General features: G+C 46.7%; 1 long non-coding RNA gene across 5 annotated transcripts; it reads right to left on the bottom strand.

Moving 5' to 3' along the window:
• Positions 1-1,741: 1,741 nt before the first annotated feature.
• On the bottom strand, positions 1,742-3,483 carry LOC127913725 (uncharacterized). 5 transcript variants are annotated; one of them, XR_008086552.1, is made up of 4 exons: positions 3,198-3,231; positions 2,726-2,797; positions 2,454-2,597; positions 1,742-1,984 (listed from the first exon to the last, which is right to left on the bottom strand). It is a non-coding gene; the product is annotated as an uncharacterized LOC127913725 (long non-coding RNA). The 5 variants fall into 5 exon arrangements; XR_008086553.1 differs by lacking the exon at positions 2,726-2,797 and adding an exon at positions 3,450-3,483 and having other exon boundaries at positions 1,752-1,984; positions 3,162-3,233; XR_008086555.1 differs by lacking the exon at positions 3,198-3,231 and adding an exon at positions 3,450-3,483 and having other exon boundaries at positions 1,752-1,984.
• Between the last annotated feature and the right edge of the window lie 4,319 nt (positions 3,484-7,802).

Raw genomic sequence — 7,802 nt, 5'->3', positions numbered from 1 at the left:
CTTTGCTCTTAGAGTGATGGTCTATATTCTCCTCATCTCTCTGTTCTTTGCTCTTAGAGTGATGGTCTATATTCTCCTCATCTCTCTGTCCTTTACTCTTAGAGTGATGGTCTATATTCTCCTCATCTCTCTGTTCTTTGCTCTTAGAGTGATGGTCTATATTCTCCTCATCTCTCTGTCCTTCCTCCTATAGCAGCAGAAGCAGCTGTTGTTCCCGTTGGTCCAATCTGGGTCTGTCATTAGAGAGCACAGTAAGACAGAGATGTTTAGTGACAGCTACCGATTCCACTGGTCAAGAGAGCTGCCCTGGAGGCATGAGAGGCGTGTCACCCAACCACCCTCCGCCTGCTTCGTCCTCATTGTAGTGACTTGAGCCTGCGTCCCAAATGCAACCCTATTCCCTGTATAATGCACTCCTTTTGACCAGGGTCTATAGGGCTAGTGCACTATATAGGGACTAAACACTATTAAGGGAATAGGGTTCTATTTGGGAGGATGTAGCCTGGATACAGCCTGGCCTCGTAGAGTTCACCTTTGTTCTAGCTATCTGAAAGGCAGGCGGCTAATTGTGCGACAAGGGTCAGGTTGGGGAGGAAAGGAGACCGTCTGAGTCGTGCCTCTCTTTAAAGCCACACGCCTGGCTCACTTGTCAAACACACTGCAGCAATACAGATGAAATTAGGAACAGGGAGGGAGGGAGGGAGGGAGGGAGGGAGGGAGGGAGGGAGGGAGGGAGGGAGGGAGGGAGGGAGGGAGGGAGGGAGGGAGGGGGGGAGGGAGGGAGAGGGAGGGAGGGAGAAGGGAGGGAGGAGAGGGGGGGAGGGAGGGAGGGAGTGGAGAGAGAGGAGGGGAGGGAGGGAAGCAGGGAGGGAGGAGAGAGAGAGGAGGAGAGGGAGGGAAGGAGGGAGGGATGAGGGGAGGAGGGAGGAGAGAGAGCGAGAGGAGGGGAGGGAAGCAGGGAGGGAGGAGAGAGAGAGGAGGGAGGGAGGGAGGGAGGGAGGGAGGGAGGGGGAGGGAGGGAGGGAGGGAGGGAGGGAGGGAGGGAGGGAGGGAGGGAGGGAGGGAGGGAGGGAGGGAGGGAGGGAGGGAGGGAAGGAGGAAGGGAGGAGAGAGAGAGGAGGAGAGGGAGGGAAGGAGGGAGGGATGAGGGGAGGAGGGAGGAGAGAGAGCTAGAGGAGGGGAGGGAAGCAGGGAGGGAGGAGAGAGAGAGAGGAGGGGAGGGAAGGAGGGAGGGAGGAGAGAGAGAGAGGAGGAGAGGGAGTGAGGGGGGGGGAGAGAGAGAGAGAGAGAGGAGGACAGGGAGGGAAGGAGGGAGGGAGGAGAGAGAGGAGGGGAGGGAGGGAGGGAGGAGAGAGAGGAGGGGAGGGAGGGAGGGAGGGAGGGAGGGAGGGAGGGAGGGAGGGAGGGAGGGAGGGAGGGAGGGAGGGGAGGGAGGGAGGGGGAGGGAGGGAGGGAGGGAGGGAGGGAGGGAGGGAGGGAGGGAGGGAGGGAGGGAGGGAGGGAGGGAGGAGAAGCGGCACTCTATTTCCTCTTTTCTTTCTGCTTGAAGAGGCAGTTTTGTGTTTTTTTTTGTTCTGTTGTCGTCAAATTTGTGATGAGCTTTAAACGTGGGAGGAGTACGAGGCGGCTGGTAAAACGATAAGACAGAGGAACTACAAGGCCTGTGAGAAGATGATAACTCACACCCAGCATAGTTCTATTATTTCTATATTCTCTCTGCGTTGTTGGGAAGAAACCTGTGAGGAAGCATTTCACTGTTAGTCTACACCTGTTGTTTATGAAGCATTTCACTGTTAGTCTACACCTGTTGTTTATGAAGCATTTCACTGTTAGTCTACACCTGTTGTTTATGAAGCATTTCACTGTTAGTCTACACCTGTTGTTTATGAAGCATTTCACTGTTAGTCTACACCTGTTGTTTAGGAAGCATTTCACTGTTAGTCTACACCTGTTGTTTATGAAGCATTTCACTGTTAGTCTACACCTGTTGTTGTTAGTCTACACCTGTTGTTTATGAAGCATTTCACTGTTAGTCTACACCTGTTGTTTATGAAGCATTTCACTGTTAGTCTACACCTGTTGTTGATGAAGCATTTCACTGTTAGTCTACACCTTTTGTTGTTAGTCTACACCTGTTGTTTCCCAAGCATTTCACTGTTAGTCTACACCTGTTGTTGATGAAGCATTTCACTGTTAGTCTACACCTTTTGTTGTTAGTCTACACCTGTTGTTTATGAAGCATTTCACTTTTACCTGTTGTTTATGAAGCATTTCACTGTTAGTCTACACCTGTTGTTGATGAAGCATTTCACTGTTAGTCTACACCTGTTGTTTATGAAGCATTTCACTGTTAGTCTACACCTGTTGTTGATGAAGCATTTCACTGTTAGTCTACACCTGTTGTTTATGAAGCATTTCACTGTTAGTCTACACCTGTTGTTGTTAGTCTACACCTGTTGTTTATGAAGCATTTCACTGTTAGTCTACACCTGTTGTTTATGAAGCATTTCACTGTTAGTCTACACCTGTTGTTTACGAAGCATTTCACTGTTAGTCTACACCTGTTGTTTATGAAGCATTTCACTGTTAGTCTACACCTGTTGTTGTTAGTCTACACCTGTTGTTTCCCAAGCATTTCACTGTTAGTCTACACCTGTTGTTTATGAAGCATTTCACTGTTAGTCTACACCTGTTGTTTAGGAAGCATTTCACTGTTAGTCTACACCTGTTGTTTATGAAGCATTTCACTGTTAGTCTACACCTGTTGTTTATGAAGCATTTCACTGTTAGTCTACACCTGTTGTTGATGAAGCATTTCACTGTTAGTCTACACCTGTTGTTTAGGAAGCATTTCACTGTTAGTCTACACCTGTTGTTGTTAGTCTACACCTGTTGTTTATGAAGCATTTCACTGTTAGTCTACACCTGTTGTTGATGAAGCATTTCACTGTTAGTCTACACCTGTTGTTTATGAAGCATTTCACTGTTAGTCTACACCTGTTGTTTATGAAGCATTTCACTGCTAGTCTACACCTGTTGTTGTTAGTCTACACCTGTTGTTTCCCAAGCATTTCACTGTTAGTCTACACCTGTTGTTGATGAAGCATTTCACTGTTAGTCTACACCTGTTGTTGATGAAGCATTTCACTGTTAGTCTACACCTGTTGTTTATGAAGCATTTCACTGTTAGTCTACACCTGTTGTTTATGAAGCATTTCACTGTTAGTCTACACCTGTTGTTGATGAAGCATTTCACTGTTAGTCTACACCTGTTGTTTAGGAAGCATTTCACTGTTAGTCTACACCTGTTGTTTAGGAAGCATTTCACTGTTAGTCTACACCTGTTGTTTATGAAGCATTTCACTGTTAGTCTACACCTGTTGTTTACCAAGCATTTCACTGTTAGTCTACACCTGTTGTTTATGAAGCATTTCACTGTTAGTCTACACCTGTTGTTTATGAAGCATTTCACTGTTAGTCTACACCTGTTGTTTACCAAGCATTTCACTGTTAGACTACACCTGTTATAGACTACAGTACTATGATCTCCCCACTGTATCTCCTGTTATAGACTACAGTACTATGATCTCCCCTCTCAGTATATCTCCTGTTATAGACTACAGTACTATGATCTCCCCTCTCAGTATATCTCCTGTTATAGACTACAGTACTATGATCTCCCCTCTCTCAGTATATCTCCTGTTATAGACTACAGTACTATGATCTCCCCCTCTCAGTATATCTCCTGTTATAGACTACAGTACTATGATCTCCCCCTCTCAGTATATCTCCTGTTATAGACTACAGTACTATGATCTCCCCTCTCTCAGTATATCTCCTGTTATAGACTACAGTACTATGATCTCCCCTCTCTCAGTATATCTCCTGTTATAGACTACAGTACTATGATCTCCCCTCTCTCAGTATATCTCCTGTTATAGACTACAGTACTATGATCTCCCCTCTCTCAGTATATCTCCTGTTATAGACTACAGTACTATGATCTCCCCTCTCTCAGTATATCTCCTGTTATAGACTACAGTACTATGATCTTCCCTCTCTCCTGTTATAGACTACAGTACCTTGATCTCCCCTCTCTCAGTGTATCTCCTGTTATAGACTACAGTACTATGATCTCCCCTCTCTCATGCTACAGACTACATACATTCGATGGTTGAAATAGCTCTTGCAGTACAGGGCTGTTTTCGATAATGTGTTCGTTCAGGAGTTAGCATCTAAATATTGGTGGGGAAAATTCCTAAACACACTACATAACACTAAACAACAAAACACTAAACAACACTGTGCTGTTACACAAATTACTTCACCTAACAAGTACCCCCCCCACACACTGACTCGGTACCGGTAACCCCTGTATAAAGCCTCCACACTGACTCGGTACCGGTAACCCCTGTATAAAGCCTCCACACTGACTCGGTACCGGTAACCCCTGTATAAAGCCTCCACACTGACTCGGTACCGGTACCCCCTGTATATAGTCTCCACATTGACTCTGTACCGGTAACCCCTGTATAAAGCCTCCACACTGACTCGGTACCGGTAACCCCTGTATAAAGCCTCCACACTGACTCGGTACCGGTAACCCCTGTATATAGCCTCCACACTGACTCGGTACCGGTAACCCCTGTATAAAGCCTCCACACTGACTCGGTACCGGTAACCCCTGTATAAAGCCTCCACACTGACTCGGTACCGGTAACCCCTGTATATAGCCTCCACACTGACTCGGTACCGGTAACCCCTGTATATAGCCTCCACACTGACTCGGTACCGGTAACCCCTGTATAAAGCCTCCACACTGACTCGGTACCGGTAACCCCTGTATATAGCCTCCACACTGACTCGGTACCGGTAACCCCTGTATAAAGCCTCCACACTGACTCGGTACCGGTACCCCCTGTATATAGTCTCCACATTGACTCTGTACCGGTACCCCCTGTATATAGCCTCCACATTGACTCGGTACCGGTACCCCCTGTATATAGTCTCCACATTGACTCTGTACCGGTACCCCCTGTATATAGCCTCCACATTGACTCTGTACCGGTACCCCCTGTATATAGCCTCCACATTGACTCTGTACCGGTACCCCCTGTTTATAGCCTCCACATTGACTCTGTACCGGTACCCCCTGTATATAGCCTCCACATTGACTCTGTACCGGTACCCCCTGTATATAGCCTCCACATTGACTCTGTACCGGTACCCCCTGTATATAGCCTCCACATTGACTCTGTACCGGTACCCCCTCTATAAAGCCTCCACATTGACTCTGTACCGGTACCCCCTGTATATAGTCTCCACATTGACTCTGTACCAGTACCCCCTGTATATAGTCTCCACATTGACTCTGTACCGGTACCCCCTGTATATAGTCTCCACATTGACTCTGTACCGGTACCCCCTGTATATAGCCTCCACATTGACTCTGTACCGGTACCCCCTGTATATAGCCTCCACATTGACTCTGTACCGGTACCCCCTGTATATAGTCTCCACATTGACTCTGTACTGGTACACCCTGTATATAGTCTCCACATTGACTCTGTACCGGTACCCCCTGTATATAGTCTCCACATTGACTCTGTACTGGTACACCCTATATATAGCCTCCACATTGACTCTGTACCAGTACCCCTGTATATAGTCTCCATATTGACTCTGTACCGGTACCCCCTGTATATAGCCTCCACATTGACTCTGTACCGTAACACCCTGTATATAGTCTCTACATTGACTCTGTACCGGTACCCCCTGTATATAGTCTCCACATTGACTCTGTACTGGTACACCCTGTATATAGTCTCCACATTGACTCTGTACCGGTACCCCCTGTATATAGTCTCCACATTGACTCTGTACCAATACCCCCTGTATATAGCCTCCACATTGACTCTGTACTGGTACACCCTGTATATAGTCTCCACATTGACTCTGTACCGGTACCCCCTGTATATAGTCTCCACATTGACTCTGTACCAGTACCCCTGTATATAGCCTCCACATTGACTAGGTACCGGTACCCCCTGTATATAGCCTCCACATTGACTCTGTACCGGTACCCCCTGTATATAGTCTCCACATTGACTCTGTACTGGTACCCCTGTATATAGCCTCCACATTGACTCTGTACCAGTACCCCTGTATATAACCTCCACATTGACTCTGTACCGGTACCCCCTCTATAAAGCCTCCACATTGACTCTGTACCGGTACCCCCTGTATATAGTCTCCACATTGACTCTGTACCAGTACCCCTGTATATAGTCTCCACATTGACTCTGTACCGGTACCCCTGTATATAGTCTCCACATTGACTCTGTACCGGTACCCCTGTATATAGCCTCCACATTGACTCTGTACCGGTACCCCCTGTATATAGCCTCCACATTGACTCTGTACCGGTACCCCCTGTATATAGTCTCCACATTGAATCTGTACTGGTACACCCTGTATATAGTCTCCACATTGACTCTGTACCGGTACCCCCTGTATATAGTCTCCACATTGACTCTGTACTGGTACACCCTATATATAGCCTCCACATTGACTCTGTACCAGTACCCCTGTATATAGTCTCCATATTGACTCTGTACCGGTACCCCCTGTATATAGCCTCCACATTGACTCTGTACCGTAACACCCTGTATATAGTCTCTACATTGACTCTGTACCGGTACCCCTGTATATAGTCTCCACATTGACTCTGTACTGGTACACCCTGTATATAGTCTCCACATTGACTCTGTACCGGTACCCCCTGTATATAGTCTCCACATTGACTCTGTACCAATACCCCCTGTATATAGCCTCCACATTGACTCTGTACTGGTACACCCTGTATATAGTCTCCACATTGACTCTGTACCGGTACCCCCTGTATATAGTCTCCACATTGACTCTGTACCAGTACCCCCTGTATATAGCCTCCACATTGACTAGGTACCGGTACCCCCTGTATATAGCCTCCACATTGACTCTGTACCGGTACCCCCTGTATATAGTCTCCACATTGACTCTGTACTGGTACCCCTGTATATAGCCTCCACATTGACTCTGTACCAGTACCCCCTGTATATAGTCTCCACATTGACTCTGTACTGGTACCCCCTGTATATAGCCTCCACATTGACTCTGTACCGGTACCCCTGTATATAGTCTCCACATTGACTCTGTACCAGTACCCCCTGTATATAGTCTCCACATTGACTCTGTACCAGTACCCCCTGTATATAGTCTCCACATTGACTCTGTACCGGTAACCCCTGTATAAAGCCTTGTTATTGTTATGTTATTGTGTTACTTTTTATTATTTTTTTATTTTAGTTTATTTGGTAAATATTTTCTTTGGTTAAGGGCTTGTCAGTTCACGGTGAGGCCTACACTTGTTGATTTGATTTGATCTGCCCCACCACCACAGAAAGCACTGAGCTGAAACACCTGCGTTTTGGTGCTGCTTTACTCAGGAAAGTAAAAAAGAGACCATGTTTGTATGCGGATTTATTAACTAAATTAAATATTATTTTCACATTGTTTGCGAACTGCTATGTGACATGTATTAATGAAAAAATAACATTCTAGCTGAAACAGGTTCAAAGCAGAAGGGGAGTAGAGAAGTGACATGAAACAGGAGCTAATGTTTAGGAGTTGTTGTCCTCTCTCTCTGTTGCTCTCGGTCTCTCTCTCTCTGTTGCTCTCGGTCTCTCTCTCTCTGTTGCTCTCGGTCCTCTCTCTCTCTCTGTTCTCTCTCTCTGCTTCTCTCTCTCTGTTCTCTCTCTCTC

This window comes from Oncorhynchus keta, chromosome 30, assembly GCF_023373465.1.
Source record: "Oncorhynchus keta strain PuntledgeMale-10-30-2019 chromosome 30, Oket_V2, whole genome shotgun sequence".
NCBI classification, from domain to species: domain Eukaryota; kingdom Metazoa; phylum Chordata; class Actinopteri; order Salmoniformes; family Salmonidae; genus Oncorhynchus; species Oncorhynchus keta.
This window is presented reverse-complemented; position numbering and strand designations above follow the sequence as displayed.